This window comes from Equus caballus, chromosome 4 (genome assembly GCF_041296265.1).
Source record: "Equus caballus isolate H_3958 breed thoroughbred chromosome 4, TB-T2T, whole genome shotgun sequence".
Classification (NCBI taxonomy): Eukaryota; Metazoa; Chordata; class Mammalia; order Perissodactyla; family Equidae; genus Equus; species Equus caballus.
In genome coordinates, this window is record NC_091687.1 from 45,682,830 (window position 1) to 45,699,761 (window position 16,932).

The following is a 16,932-nucleotide window of genomic DNA, read 5'->3' on the forward strand; positions in this document are numbered from 1 at the left end:
CTCAACATTAGGATGACTTTCCTCTCTCTTTTTTGTTTTTTCAAACCTATTCCTAATCAGCTGCTTTTTTCATTATCCATAGTGACTATTCCAAACTGAAACAACTTTTTGCAGGAACTCAGCTCTCATGACCCCCTCATTTTAAAGTAATGATCTATCTCATCAGCTTACCAAGGAAATAGGTAATAGCTGGCATAGGCTCCCTCAGCTGGCCTCCCTCGACATCCAGACTTACCTCCATCTCCAGCCATCACTGTGGTCTTTCTTTCTGCCTCAAAGGGGAGAGTGTCTTCATCTTTTTCAGAACTGACCCCTCCCCCAAGGCTCTTGAATTTGGCTTTTGGTCTTGGACTTTGCTCTATTTATCTTCTGCTTTCTTATTTCTTCCTTATTACGGGCTATTTCCTTTCAGCTTATAAAATTCTCAGGTCTCTCCTAGCCTTAAAACTCCATTCTTTGATTTTTCTCTAAAGATGTCCTCTATTTCTCCTTATGGAAGCAAGGAAGATGGTCTGAGTGTTTAAAAAGATTACTCTGGCTGTGATGTGGAGGAGGAAATCAAGGAGGACAGAAATGCAAGGGAAAAGATTAGTAAGGAGGATCTTGAATTAAAGTGGTAGCCGTGGAGAGGAGCAGACAAGGTTGAGAGGCATCGAGGAGGTAGAATTGACCAGACTTTGAAATGGAATGGATATGAGATTTGAGGGAAGTTTTATGGAGAAGATAATGAGTTCCCTTCTGCTGAGGTGAACTGCTCTTGGGGCATCCAGTCGGAGTAATTGAGTAAGGAGTTGGAAGTATGGTCTGTAGCTCAAGAAAAATGTGTGTTCTTTAGAAATAGCTTTGGTAGTCAAAGACATGTTACTATATCTTATTATAGTCTTGGATAAGATCCTCTAGAGATGGAGCGGGAAGAGAATAACCTTGGGAAGTAACAGAGAAGGTAGAATAAGAGGAACCTGTAAAGGAGACTGAGAACAAATGGCCAGAGAGAAAGAAGGCAAATAAGAGGTGTGTGTGTGTATAATTTTTGTTAGATTTTTTTGAGTTCCTTGAAAACAATGAAATTGTATCGCAGCTTCTAGCAAAAGCTGGCAAAACCAGGTGGACCCAATCTAATACATTGCTCTTGACAGGGCTCAATTAAAACAGAGTCATAACTTGGTGAGAACTTCCTTTGCCTGAAATCACCTATAGCTAGGGTTCTGGAAAGAATGGGTTTGTAAATCAGATAGTCTGGAAAAGTGAAGTATTGATAGGAGACTCATGGGAAGGATATTGATTGCTGTCTTGTGTTAGAGAAGAATCATTGGTAGCTTCCTGCCAACAGTTTTGCCACCAAAGTGGAGGTTCACAAATCTGAACATTTTCTTTTTTTTCTTTTTTTATCATGGTCATGATAGCTTATAACATTGTGAACTTTCAGTTGTACATTATTATTTGTCGTACACCATATAAGTGTGCCCCTTCACCCCTTGTGCCCACCCTCCACACCTCTTCCCCTGGTAACCACTAATTTGTTCTCTTTGTCCTTAAGTTTGTTTATGTTCCACATGTGAGTGAAATCATATGGTGTTTGTCTTTGTCTGGCTTATTTTGCTTAGCATAATGCCCTCAAGGTCCATCCATGTGGTTGGGAATGGGATGATTTTGTCTTTTTTATGGCTGAGTAGTATTCCATTGTGTATATATTACCACATCTTCTTTATCCAGTCATCAGTCAGTGGGCCCTTGGGTTGCTTCCACATCTTGGCTATTGTGACTAATGCTGCAGTGAACATAGGGGTGCACAATTTTCTTTGTATTGTTGATTTCAAGTTCTTTGGATAAATATCCAGTAGTGGGATAGCTGCATCATATGATACTTCTATTTTTAATTTTTTGAGAAATCTCCATACTGTTTTCCAGAGTGGTTGCACCAGTTTGCATTCCCACCAGCAATGGGTGAGGGTTCCCTTTCTCCACAACCTCTCCAACACTTGTTGTTTTTGTTGAACATTTTCTTGTTTTTATCTCCATCATGTTTGATCACATTTAAGTTGCATTGCAATGCTCCAGTCATGAGTCAGAATTAAAAGCTCTTCTAAACTAAATTATATCCTTATGTTTCCACAAAAAAATCTTCTTTGGGGCAGGGGTAGAAATTTACAGCAATCCAAGAATTCACCCAAAGCCACTAACGACTTAGCTTGGCCTAATATTAGCCATGGCTGCTTAGGATCTGTATGGGAGGTGGGGAGGAGGTGGGCAGTGCCCCAGGAGCTGTGCAGCAGGGCCCATTGGAGGTGTCCCAAGAAAGCCTTGAAACTCCTATTTATAAATTATTTTTATCCCATCCTTAACAAACACCTATTTTTTATATGTTTTTGAATGTGTATTAGATATTAGGACAGTGCTCTGTGTTTGTAAATAAGTAAATTATGTATTTATATAAATATAAGGGAGGTGTGCGCAAACATAAGTGTTTGTTTGATTGAGAATATACTTTGGAGACCTCAAGTTTAAATCGTAGATAATATCTGAATGTTGTGAAAGTTGGGAACATTTAGAAATTTCTTAGCAAAATTCTGTCAATAATTTTAGCTATTATCAGCTCCCGAGTGTTTTAGTTAAAAATGCAGATGTGTGACTTGACCTTAATTCCACAGTATGAATTTTTCCTGAGAGCATTAAAACACGAGTTCAAAACCATTTGTTGTACTTTTTGTGAACACGCTGCAGCTTTCTCATGAACTACCTAATGTCTCTCCACATACGGTATGTTCTTGACAGTCATCCTTTAGTCACAGGCCGTTTAAGCTCTTAAATAGCATCTTGCTTTAAAAGGTAGGCTGATGGCGTTTGTATCTTCTGGTACATCTGGTAAGTTAATATATACAGTCAATGTGAGTATCCTGCAGGGACCTGTTTTTACATGCATACAGGGACGTTTATGTAGAAATCAAAGGCCGTGAATCAGAAGAACACAACTCTTGTTTCCAGTGTACTGGAGGCTTTAAAAAATTGGCTTTGAAAAATTGAAAGTAGTGTGGTTTGTTTTTATTGTGGAACCGATCAGGAAGAACAATTTACAGTCATTGCCATTCTTCAGAGCTGAATGGAGTGGAGGTGCCTGCCTGGTGAAATGGAGCAGCTGCACCCGTTTTCGCTGGGCTCACAAAAACGTTTGCTTTTTACTCGAGAACTTTGGATGGTGGGGTACAGTTTGTTTTCATGATGGAAGTGGTCAGTTGTGCCTTACCAGACAGCTGTAGTGTAATTAAGAAAAACTGTGTGAAAGTGGATTAAATATAACAGAAGAAGCCTTTTTTTTAAAAGAAGGTTTTAACCTTAAATTTATTCATTTTTGTCTTTAATCCTTAAAAGCAGAAATATCACTATAATTCTGGTCTACAAGGTTTTGCTGTTTCACAATATCTTTAGCTCTAGGAAATATAAGATGCTCTACTGCAGAATAGTTGTTTGTTTTTGTAACAAATGCAAACTGAAAAGTGTGGGTTTTAAGATAATTTAGCTTGTGAGAGATCTGCTTTCAAAATAATGTTTAAAGTAAGGAATTGTGTACTTACATTTATGTTAACGTTAATGCGTGAAAATAGTGATCTACTTTTGTAGAAAAAATATTTGAGGCTGCTTTTTAGACTTGCTTTGTATGCAAGCTGCAACATTAGGAGAATTAACTGTTTTTCAAGACCAGAAAGTATGAGAGGTGAAAATTGCATTTTTCTTGATAGATTTTTAAATGAATTAGTGAAATAATAATGAAATAATCTGGCAAAGTGTTGATTTGTTGTAGTTAAATGTGGAACATTAGGCTGTCAATTGGCTTTGAAAAGCATACACTTATTTTATGCAGCAGACTTTGAAATAAGAATAGAAATGCCTTAATTTGCATCACAGTCTACAGTAGCAAAATAACTGTTACAAGGTCAGAGGGAGCTGAATTTTTTAAAAAAACTATTGTGTTCACAAATAACCAGGATTTGTACTAGACCCTCATCCATTGTAAGTTTTTATACTGATTGCCCAACACACTAAAAAGCAAAATATTCAGCCTAGGCAACATAAAGCTGCCAGATTTCGGTTTGCTCTAAGTTTATCTTATATTGGTGATTTTCCAGGGGAGGCTCTTGGGCTTTATTTCAGTTAGGGCAATTTGGAAAGCTGGATGAAGGGAGGGGTTGGGGAGGGAGTTGAGCCCTAAAGCTCTGTTTCAGTCTTGCAGCCCTTACCTTGGGAGTTATAGAAAGAGGTCTCTCCATTGGGTCTTTTCCGGAAGAACCACAATTGTCATTGCCCTCACTCTCTGGTGGCTGTTCTCTCCTTTTACCTTGTCTCTTTCCTCACCAGAGGCCCTCAGAAAACACTGAGAATCACACCTGAGTTCATTCTAAATGGCAAACCACGGCTGCAGCTTGATAGTTGGTTTTCCTGTTTGCAAACTGAGCCCTCATGTGCGCCAAACTCTCCTGCAGACTCCTGCCTCTACAGAGCAGGGGTGGAGTTTAGGAGGGTGAGTGGAGGAGAGTGTGGGGTGGATTGGAAAGGGAGAAGAGCAGCTAAGAACCTGCCTGAGGCCAGGTTATAGTCAAGAATGGCAGTGAAGAGCATTGAAGATAGAGAGCTACGTGATGCACTGAGGAGATTACTGGAAATTCTAATTACTGGAATTAACACCAAAAAATCTGGAGTCGAGTCCCAGCTAGCTGAGCATTTTGGGAAAGTCAGTCTCTCACCTTCTGTTTCTTCATGTGTAAAGTCGAAGTGCAATACCTGTTTTATATACCAAACAGGTTGTGAGTCTTAGAAAAGAGAAAGAAAGGGACGTGAGGTAGTAAGGTCCTTTAGTGTAGTTATGGAACCCCTCAACCTGTTTGTGTCTTTTCTTTTTGGAACTCTTGGCAGCCAAAGAAAGGGAATGAAGCAAATATTAAATTTCACAAACATCGATTCTTTCTCTGAGTGCTCTCAGATCTCCTTGATAACCCATTATTTATCTGTTTTTGATTCCTAACCCACCACTTCCCCCACAAACACCAATGCCAAACCCTTTCCCCCTTCTCAAGCCACAGTCCAGCGCAGCCCTCCTTTCTTAGTCCCAGTAGATAAACTCCTCGTCTACTTTGTCAGGAAGGTTGAGCAGTGCCTTTGAGCTTCCCTGGCCACCATCTCAAAATATCTGTCTTTATCCGTTTCCTTCTCACTTTCTGTCTCCTCCTTGCAAAAGGTAAGCAGTGTTCTTGACACATTCTCATCCTGCCTCATCTCAAACCTAGCTTATCAATATCTCATATCTTTCTCTTGTTCTTTTAATCTCTGTTTACCTGGTCCTTCTGCATAGTCAAGAAACACTCTTTGAGTTCAGTGTCATATGTGTTTCTGTCATTTTCTGAAATTGCTGAAATTTTCAAAAGAGTGATTTGAGTGCTTTCCTTCTTCACCATCCATGCTTTCTTCTGATCCATTTCAGTCTGGCTTCTGTCATTGTATTCATTGTATTGAACTTGTGTCTTGAAGGCCACCAGTGATCTCATTGTGAAATCGGGTGACCATTACTCTGTGTTTGCTTCCAGTGGTCTCTGTGCAAGGTTCCATGGATACTTTGATGGCCTGAACACTCCTTTAATTGCAGCCCTCCCCCTCTTTGGCTTCTGTGGGTCAGGACATTGCTTGTTCTCCTCCAGCCCTATCACTGACTGCTTTTCTCTTTGCTTCGGTCCCTAATAGCAGGTGTTCCCCAGGATTCTCTACAAGGCCCACATATGTACAAAAGTTACTTCAAATTGGGTAATTGACCTAAATAAAAAATCTAAATCTATAAAACTGATAAATGAAAACATAGGAGAAAATCTTTGTGGCCTTGGAGAAATGAAAGAACATGCTGTATGATTCCCTTTATATAAAAATCTAGAAAATACAAACCTGTGGTGATAGAAAGCAAAGTGGTTGCTTGGGGATGGGAGTGTGGTGTAGGAAAAATGGATTACAAAAGAGCGTGAGGAAACTTTTCCGGGTGATGGATATATGCATTATGTTATTGTGATGATTCTTTCACAAGTGTATACATATGTCAAAACTGATTGAATGTGACACTTGAAAATAGGCAGTTTGTTATACATTAATTATGCCACAGTAAAACTATAAAAAAATTCATAGAACTGCACAGTGAAAAGGATGACAATTACTGCATGTAAATTATCCCTCAGTAACCCTGAGTTTAAAAAAAAGCATATGAGAAAATGAAATACGGGGATTGAGGTTGCAAAAAAATTATTAAAAGGCAATCTCAAAAGATTACACACTGTATGATTCCATTTATATAATATTCTCAAATGACAAAGTTACAGAGATGGAGAACAGATTAGTGATTGCCATGGTTAGGGATGGGAACCGTGGGGGAAAACTAGGTGAATGACACACGGGAATTTTCAGTACTATTTTTTGCAACTATATAATATATAACTAATGAATCTTGATCGCAAAATAAATTTTTTTTAAAAAGCCTTTTAGATATTATTGTATTCTCTAATGTGAAACAAAGATAGCATGCCAAAAATTCATCAATTTTTTATATCTTAAATCAATAATAATGGTTACCATGCAAACACTAGAAACTGTGCTTTCATGGAGATGATTACAACTTAACGTTGCACTATTGCAGAAAGAAGACAACAAGAATCATTTTCCCTTCTAAACATTCAACACCTTAATTTTTTTTTCTGAGGTTCGTACTTAAATTTTTCTGACTAGGTAATATATATAAATGGTTCAAACCTACATAAATAGAGATACACTGAAAAGTCTTCCTCCAGCATCTGTCTTCCATCCACACAGGTCATATTCCCCTCAAATTAATCAACTACTATTAATTTCTTAAAATTCTTCCAGACTTTCTTTATGTGTACATAAGCAAATGCAAATGTATCTTTTTACCCTTCTTTCTGCTTTTAAACAAAAAGTAGTTTAGTATACTGAATATTTTGCACCATACATTTTTCACTTAACAGTGTATCTTAAATTTCCCAGGGGTTACATAGAGAGAGCTCTTTATTTTTTTCTTTTGACAGTTGCATAGTATTTCATTATATGGTCATGCTGTACTTTATTTATTGGTCCCCTATCTATTGACAATTCGGTTATTTGCAGACTTCCACTTTTCTAAACAATACTGCAGTGAATATTCTTATACATATGTCGTTTCCCACTTGAACAAATATATGTGAATATATGAAATTGCCAATATTGAGCTTTTTTTTTTTTGAGCTGAGGAAGATTCTCCCTGAGCTTATATTTGCTTCCAATCTTCCATTTTTGTTTTTGTATGTGAGCTGCCGCCACAGCGTGGCCACTGACAGATGGGTGATATAGGTCCATGCTTGGGAACTGAACCCAGGCTGCTGAAGCAGAGCATGCCAAACTTAACCACTAGGCCACTGGGGCTGGCCTGACAATATTGACTTTTTAACCTTGGAAAAATTCTGTGTGGTTCAACCTAAAATCTGTAGAATACATTTTCAGATGTGTAATTATTTGAGACAACATGTTTTGTATCCTTTTGATGTTCTGATCTACTACCAGATATGCATGATAGCTTTGATGCCAAAAAAAGGGAGTGGAGAACCTTCATTCAAATGTTCTGTTCAGTATAGCTAAGGGGGAAATACCTTTGCACACATGGATATTTCTCAAAAGTCCTTTGCCAGTAACTCATTTAGTAACATGTCTAACTCTAACCCTGATCCAGCTCTGTCAGGCTTCCCTCGCCTGGTAATGAAAGCCTTTGCTTTCTCCTTGTTAACAGACCTAAGAATAGAGCTCTGAGATCTTTTATCTTTCCCGAGGGGGCTTTGCAAAAAATATCTTTTTATCTGCTATCAGTGTTATCCTCCATTGGTCCTCGCAGTTATTGCAGCTTTAATGTTACAACATTGTGTGTCTTATGCAATGTATTCTCTGAAAAAGGCTGACTTTTTGTACACATGGCAAATAGATGGAGTAATCTCTTCTATACAGTGAGCCAGCCACTTGGCATGTTGGTTTCTCTAACACTGGTCCTGTTGCGTGTTTGTGTGTTAGAGAGAGAGAAAATAAATATGGCAAAACTTAACAATTGGTGAATATAGGTGAAGGTTAATAATCTAGGATGTTCACTGTACTACAGATTTTATATAAATGTGAAATTTTTCAAAATAAAAAGTTGAGAGAAAGCATATTCTTTCCTGAGATTATTTATTGTCAATTAGGGGCTGCTTCTTCATTAGCCATTATGTTCTTGGTTTTTGTTTTGCTGTTTCTAGATCTGAAGACATCTTAGAAACTCTGCCCCCAGCAGAAAAAGAAAGCGATAGTAATTTATAATTATTGAGGGTGTCCTCTGTGCCGCTGTTGGCTAAGCATTTTATGTGGATGATCTCATTTAAGTCTTCCAGCCTCTTATTATCTGCATCATTTCTCACATGAGGCCACTCAGACACAGCGAGTTAAATAACTTGCCTCAAGTCACACAGCTAGCGTGTGGTAGAAATGCCACTTCCCACCAGACCTGCTGTCGTTATACTTGACCTGGGCTTCACTGGACTTGGTCTTTATTTTGGCCTGAAGTATTCTGAAGTGAGAGATAGGTTATCTTGTGGCTAAAACTCTTTACAACAATTACCTGATCCAGATAATATGATAATCTGAAGGCCTCGTGAAAGAGTACAAATGGATATAAACGGAGAGGAAAATTGACACATTTCTTGACACTTTAATTTGTGAAGCTCCAGGCAAAAGAACTGCTTTATGTACATATGATCGTCAAAACCTTCCTGCCCTTCTCTGGGTTTGCTTCTTTTGTATACATTTAGTGGTCTGCCAAGGGACATTATTGCTCTTTTTCTGTATATTTCCTGTACCTTTCCCTCTCTACTGACTCTTTTCCATCAGAACTTAAAACAAGCTCCAGCTTTTCCTGTCTTTTTGAAATTTAATTAATTTCTAATTGAGGTCACCTTGGTTTATAACATTGTATAAATTTCAGGTGTACATCATTATATTTTGACTTCTGTGTAGACTACATCGTGTTCACCACCAAAAATCTAGTTGCCACCCATCACTGTACACATATGTCTTTTTACAAGCTCCTCCTGTCTTAAAACCATCCACCTTTACTCCACACACCCTCTAGCCACGACCATCTCTTCTTCAAACCAAGCTTTCATATCAAGTGACTCCTATACTGTTAGGGGTCTTTTCCTGTCTCCCACCAGTTCCTCTAATCCTCCCAACCCCCCCAGTTCACACCCCCAATTACCTGTTTTCCTTCTAGCAATTTTTTAATGCTATTTCTTTATTCACAAACTGAGACTATATTTTTTTTATTGTTTTTCTTTAGTGAGGAAGATTCACCCTGAGCTAACATCCGTGGCCAATCTTCCTCTTCTTTTTTCCTGAAGGAAGTTTAGCTCTGAGCTAACATCTGTCCCAGTCTTCTTCTACTTTGTGTGTGGGATGTCTCCACAGCATGGCTGATGAGTGGAGTAGGTCTGTGCCCGGGATCTGAACCTGCAAACCCGGGCTGCCAAAGCGGAGGGTGCGGAACTTTAACACTCAGCCATGGGGCGGGCCCCACTGAGACTATATGTTTTGCACAGTTATGTGTCCTGAATTTTTTTCTACTTTAATATTATGGATGTTTGTTTACGTCATTGATTTTGAAAAACTTTGTTGATGAATAGCATACATACAGAAACATGTACAAATGATAAGTTCAATATCAGTAAGTTCTACTTTTCATAAAATGTCATTTGCATCCAGATCAAGAAATAGAAATTATAGAATCCTGGAGTTTTTCCCCCAACTCACCCCTTTCGGCCACTTTACCCAACTCCCCAAAGGTATCCTGACCTCTAACAGGATAGATTGTTTTATATGTATGAAATGTGTGGAAATGGAATCATATAGTGTGTACATTTTGTGTCTTGCTCTTTCACTAAAATTATGTTAGTGAGATTTATCCATATTGTTGTGTACAATTGTAGTTCATTATTCTCATTGTTATATAATCTATTGTGTGAATATATATTAAGTTTTTAAACATGTTAATTGCTATATATGATTCCATTGTATGGATATACCATAATTAATTTATTAATTCTCCTATTATTTTTGCCAGTTTGTGACTGTTAGAAATAACCTTCTTATGAACATCTTTGTATGAATACCTAAATGAATTTCTGACCACTCCTTAGGATAAATTCTAGAAGTGTATTTACTGGCTAAAAGGCTATAAACTCTTTCAAAGTTCTTGATACATATTGCCAAATTGCTTTCTAGGAAGATTACGTCAGTTTACTTTCCTACTAACAGTACTTGACACATAGGTATTCAGTAAAATTTTGGTGACACGAACAGAATGTACTGAATTCTTTCATATCCTAGGATCCTTTTCTGAGTTTTCTGTGTGATTGATCTGTCTTCCTTCCAGTTCATTAGTGTTTTAATTAATTTAGATTTTTGAAGATTTAGTAGTGTATAGGGCACAATGCCCTCCCCCCCATTCTTTTTAAAAAATTAGCTGATTGTTCTTGCATTTTAAATTTTTATTAGTACAACTTTAAAATACGTTGCCAAATTCAGGAAAGAAAAGTGGAGATCTTATTGGAATTGCCTTACTGGTATTTCTATACATTTATGTGGGAAGAATTGACATATTTATGCACATATAATCCATCCAGGAATGATTCTTCATTTATTTAAGTATTTTTATTAAATGTCCCTCAGGAAAGTTTTATAGGTTTATTCATATAAGACTTGGTTTTAAAAAAATTTTCATTTCCAAATATTTTATATTTTGTAGCTATTGGGAATTGGATAATTTCTTTCCATTGTATTTTATAACTAGTTATTTGAAAGCTGTTGAGTTTTATATATTAATTTTGTTTTCATCCTCTTTACTGAGCTCTTATTAATGCTAACAGTTTTTTGTTTGGGTTTAGGACTGTTACTGCTTTGGGGTTTGGAACCATTTAATTTCTAAATTCAGAAAGAGGGAAATTTATATCTGGAATAACGAAGTAGAAAAAGAGAAACCTGAAAAACTTTTAAAAATAGAATTGTAGAATTCTGATCATTTTCACGCATTGAGGTGTTCTCTTTGTCAAATCCAAACCATTTTCTCTAGCCTTGTATTTTGAATGAAGAAGCAAGTCATAAAATTAAACATAAAATTAAGGAAGAAATTTTAAGATGTGAAAATAATCTATCATTGCATTATGCAAATTACTCATACAATGGAAACCACATCATTTACTATTTGTGTTACTCTAAATTTGTTTTTTTCCATTCTCTCATTTTTAAACTTCCCTTTTCTTATCTGTGCTCTATTTTGATTCTCTGTTTCTTTTTAGGAATATAGTAGTTTGGGAAGAAATTTTTTTAATATTAATGGAAAATAAACTTCAGAGTAAATAAGGGAAAAATGAAAATCTCAGTTTTGTTTTCAGAGTTTTCCTCCTGTATTCTCATATACTTTTCTGTTCTTCTGATTATTTCTCATGATTCTGAGTCTTCTTATAACATTTGCTTATGTGAAACTTTTAATATGTGTGCATGTGAGGTACCTGTGTCACATATTGTCTTACATATCACCTTCCTTCTCAGAGGTAAGAAAATATGTCTAGGTCATGTAGATGTATGCTATTGCATACATAATAAAAATAAATTTTTTATAAGTTAAATAGTTTAATTTTTTAGACTTTTACATTTATTTTATTTTCTTTTTATTCACTTTAAATTGTAGGCTTTTTATTTAATCTTGAGAATAGTTTTAAGTACCTAGAATCTTGAACCACAAATGTAATCAGAAAATAATACTTTAATCCTAGTTAATCCACGTTATTTACCTTCTGTGCCTACATCAGCAACAACAGCAGAATGTCTGGTGCATAATCTGTTGTGTAGACATACATAGTCACTGGGCAAGTCTGATCTAGAAATAAACTATCCTGTTTTGAGATGGTAATTTTGCTGATTTTTAGAAAGAGACTATCTAGGATCTCATTTAATCCTTGTAAGAAATAGGTTGGTTGTACCATCTTGTCTAATTTGTAAAATGAAACTAGGTCAGCTCAATTACAGATAGTTGTAGCATACTCTAAGTGGTCTGTAAGTCAAGACTGGTGTTATTAAAATACGTATTTTCTTTGTCAAAAGAAAAAGAATTCACTGTCTCTTTAATGACAGTACAATTGGAATATAAGAACTTAAGAATCCTTTGTTTTGTAGAATAGAAATTATATTTTTAAAAAGGCAGATGCTGTAGGGTGTTTTTCTGTGGGTGTTTGTTAAGCTTTGGGGTTGGGAGGTGAGAATTAGAATGGACAATAAGGACATCGTGTTCCAGATCTCGCTTATGAAATGGGTTTGGAAGCAGGGATGGGGAACAGTAGCCAAGATAAGCTCAAATGTTGCTTCCGTGTCTTAACTACCAAGAGTTTTACTTTAAAAATCAACTGTTGGAAATTGTAGAGGTAAAGTGATATCCTTTATTAGAGAGATATAAAACTGGTTCCGAGTGCTTAAGAGAAAATAGAACTCAAATATCAGAGCCAGAAATAATTACACCAACGGCATACTTAAGCACCACCAACAAAACCTCTTCAACAGCACCCAGTTCCATGTGGTGTTCAGTTGGTCTTGCACAGTGTTATAAAATGGTCAGTGTTCTTCTGGTTAAGTGAAACGAAACCAGAAATAGACATTGTGCTCTGTCTCTTCTACTTCAATACATTACAAAAAGGAGGCAAAATAAAGAAGAAATGTAAGACGATAAATGGATTCAATTTTCCCATGACAGTATGCCGTTCTGAAGGTGGATATTGTTCATGGAGAGAATTCTCAGTAAACTGTCTCCTTTTATAATTATATTGGGAAAAACGTGGGTCTTAAACCCAGACAGAGTTTAGTTTGAATACTGGCTCTACCACTTAGGCATTTTGTGGTGCTAGGAACTGTAAAATCTCTCTTTCATTATTTTCTTCACCTGTTAAGTAAGCAGAATTATTCCTTGTTCGTAAAGTTGTTGTAAAGAGATTGTCTCCTTTCAGGAAGTTGTCATGATTTCCTTGAAAAGTAGAAGAAAAGTTTGCTTAATATCTTTTGAGGAAAAGTGCTATATAAGAAAATAAACAAGACCAGCCTTGTTACACATTATCGTATCATCTGAAATGTATTTTTAAGTTAGCTTCTGCCCCTCCTTCTTAGAAAGGTCTCCTAATCTGAACTTTGTTAGAGTTCTTGTTGCATGTGAAACATCCTTGGGTAACTGTGCATGCTACTTTCCTATGTAGTCATTTACGAGTGAAAATAGTAAAAAGGCGAAAAGGTAAAGGATTACTTCCATTTTGGTTAGTGGGTTAATGGAGCCATTGAGAGCTCTGTCTCTATTTCTGTCTCTGTCTCTTTCTGTCATATACATGTATTCTAACCATCCTAACTATTCCTCTTATTTTCTGTTTATTTTGAAATAATTTCGAACTTAACAAAAAAGTTACAAAACAGTGAAAAGAGCTTTTTGCTTTACCATTTGAAAGTAAATTTGCAATATGATGTGTCATTACTTCCAAATACTTTATGGGTATTTCCTAAAAGCAGGGACATCTCCTACATCAGTCATCAAAATCAGGAAATTAACTATCAAAGCCACAGACCTCCGTTTATGTTTTGTCCAAATAATGCACTGTATAGCAAAAGGATCCAGTTCGGAATCCATGTTGCCTTTAGTTGTCATGTCTCTTTAATCTCCTTCAATCTGGAATAGTTCCTCGGTCATTCCTTGACTTTCAGTATCTAGATACTTTTGAAGATTACAGGCCGGTTATTTTATAAAATATCCCTCAGTTTGGGTTTGTCTGATGTGTCCTTGAAATGGGATTCAGGTGATGTGTTTTTGTTACAAATATCACAGAAGCGATATGTTCTTCTCACTGCATCCTCTTGCATGGTGCACGATTCCCGTTTGTTAAATCACTCGAGTTGTTAACCATGATCTCTTATTTAAGGTGGTATCCGCCAGATTTCTCTACTGTAAAGTTACTCATTCTCTCTTTATAATCAGTATTTGGACGGCAGTGCTTTTGAGACTGGTTCGTTATCAACCTCCCACTCACTAGTTTTAGCATTTATCTTTGTTTCTTGGCTGAATTAATTATTACTGTAATAGTTGCCAACTGGTGATTTTCTAATTCCTTCATTCCTTCTCCATTTATCAGTTGGCATCCCACTGCAAGGAAAAGCTTCCTCCACTTCTTATTTATTCATTATTTTATTTATATCAGTATGGATGCATGAGTTTTTTAAATTATTGTTTATGGACTTTTAAATGGATTATACTGTGTTACAATCATTTATTTTGATGCTTAAAATGTCCCAGTTTTGGTCAGTGGGAACTCATTCAAAATGTCTTTTTCATTCTTTCGGTGCTTTATGGCACAGTGAGACGATCTAGGCCCATCTTTACCCTGCTTGTACTGCAGTAGCCTGAACCAGTCCATTGCTGCCGCAGCCTTCCCCACATCCTCCTTTCCTCACTCAGGATCCAGCATCCTCTACGGCCTACCTCGCTGAGACTCAATTATTCAGGAAGGAAGAGAAGGAGGAAGAAAGATATAGATAGACAAGCAGGCAGACTGACTTTTTAAAAAAATATTCTTCCCGTAGAAACTGGGAAATAAAAAGACTAGTTCACCAATCTTATAGAAAAACAGATACTTGGATAATCAGAAATGATGGATAAACCTCAAATAATTTATTTATTTTAATTTTGGAATGTGTCTTAGTTCATTCGGGCCACTATAACAAAACACCAAAGACTGGGTAGCTTATAAACAACAGAAATTTCTTTCCCTCAGTTCTGGAGGCTAGTAAGTCCAAGATCATGGCACCAGCATGATTACTTTCTGGCGAGGTCTTCTTCCTGATTCAGAGCCGGTGCCTTATCATGTCCTCAATGGTGAAAGGGGCTACAGATCTCTGTGGGGTCTCTTTTATAAGGCACTAATCCCATTCATAAAGGCTCCACCCTCATGACTTCAGTACATCCCAAAGGCCCCAGCTCCTAATACCATCATCTTTGGGGGTTAGGATTTCAACATATAAATTTTGAGGGTTCACATTCAGACCATAGTAGAATGCTTTTGTTTTCTACTGATATTTGAATATGGGTCCATTTTCTGTTTTGAGAATTATGGGGCCGAAAGCAACTTAGGTTCTCCAACTCTTTATCCCACTACTTCTGTGTACTGTCTCCTGATCTAAGAAGCTTCTTATTAAACACACTGTTTGCTGTAATCTTAGAATCAGGCTTGATGAGAAACCATATTCTTCTTTATGCTTTTCTTCCTGACTTCTTTTGATATGAGATGGGTGGTCGGTGCATGGCCTACAGATCAGTTGGCCCTGTACAGAGAAGTCAGCATTCAGTATTTCCCCCTCAGGAAGCCGTGTGGGAAGAGCTACTTTTTGCTCTTCGCTTCGATTGAGAGGCTCTCCCTGTTGCCGCTGTGTTCCGGTTTCCAGGGTCCTTGCTCTTTCTAGGGTTGAAATGCTTTCTTACAGGGTGAGGAGAGAGAATCTGATAGCCCCAGGAAGGAGGTTTGCTTCATTAAGTCTGGAGTCAGTTAAAGTGGCGAGTGGTGAGAAGAGAAGGAATTTGATTGAGACAGGTTGACTTGAATGAAACAACTACTCTTAGACAGCTTCGTGTAACAGAGCTGGTGGGTTAATCTGTTTGTCTTTTCCAGCCCAGTCCTTTAAACTTTAGAATAAAGTTATTGGAGATTGGAACTTTTTTTTTATGTGTTGCAGTTAGGCACATTCCGGATGAATTCTGATTTCACTGAACCATCCCCTAGAAGACTACCGAATTTATTTGAAATCACTGATTTTATGAAGATATAAATATATAGTAGGGATTTAGTAAATGAATCCTAATTTCAGGAATATGGAACTTATGAAACTGAGCAATACTGTGGAATTTGCTGGTAATAAAATAGAAATGTAAGTTTAAATTACGTAAACGATAGATGATTTTCATAACTTTAAAATGGCAAATGGTTTTACTGTTTAACCAGTGCTGAAATTAGTGATTCCTTCTTTACAAACTGAAAGAACTGCAGATTTTTTTTAACATTACAACTATTTTTAGAGGAACTTTAAAAATGTCCCAAATATATTAGAATAATTTCTAATGTAGTACGATGTTTTTTAAAGAAGATATTTTAAAATTTTCGAGTTCATATCAGTAGTAAACTTAAAAATACAGCATTAAATACAATAAAATAAGAAAAAATACTTTATCAGAGTTCCTTTGGAATCGCAGCCACCTCTTCTATTTCATGCAGTTATCTCAAACTCACCGTAACTATGTAGAATCTGGTAAATTCTCTTCTCCGGTTTCAAAGTCACTATTGACTCTTTGTCCTTTTCCTTCTACCTGTAACAAACTGCTGGGCAGTGTTTCCAAGTATCTGACAGCTGGTCTGCCTTGTCCTTCCTCGTTGCAGAAATCCTGTCCAAACTACGTTAGAGCTGTGATTATTGATCTCTCCTTACGCCTTTTTTCAGCCTCTCTACCTTTCACCCGGTTCTAAATGCTATTAATAAACTTATTTCCTTTTACCAATCATAGTTCATCCTCTTCAGCTTCCTTTATTTATCCCATAGTTTCATAAGAAACTTTTATTTTTCTTAGACTATCTGCCACTCTCCTCTTGACAATGCCCTCCTAGTTGCTGTAATGCATCAGTCAGAAAACAGCCATTTCATAAGGGCCTACCACGTGTGTACTTGGTACCAGACACTGAACAAGTTGCTGGGAATGTTGTGGCAAATAAAATAAGCATGTCATTGTCCTAGTGGAACTGACAGTCTAGTGGGAACAACAGCTATTAAACG

General features: G+C 36.8%; 1 protein-coding gene and 1 pseudogene across 4 annotated transcripts in view; one reads left to right on the plus strand and one right to left on the minus strand.

Moving 5' to 3' along the window:
* Window positions 1-5,534, minus strand: part of LOC100064099 (5-azacytidine-induced protein 2-like) — a 38,961-nt pseudogene extending 33,427 nt beyond the window's left edge.
* UMAD1 (UBAP1-MVB12-associated (UMA) domain containing 1) overlaps window positions 1-16,932 on the plus strand; it is a 218,042-nt gene that overhangs the window by 111,624 nt on the left and 89,486 nt on the right. The gene's annotated exons all lie outside the window — the stretch shown is intronic.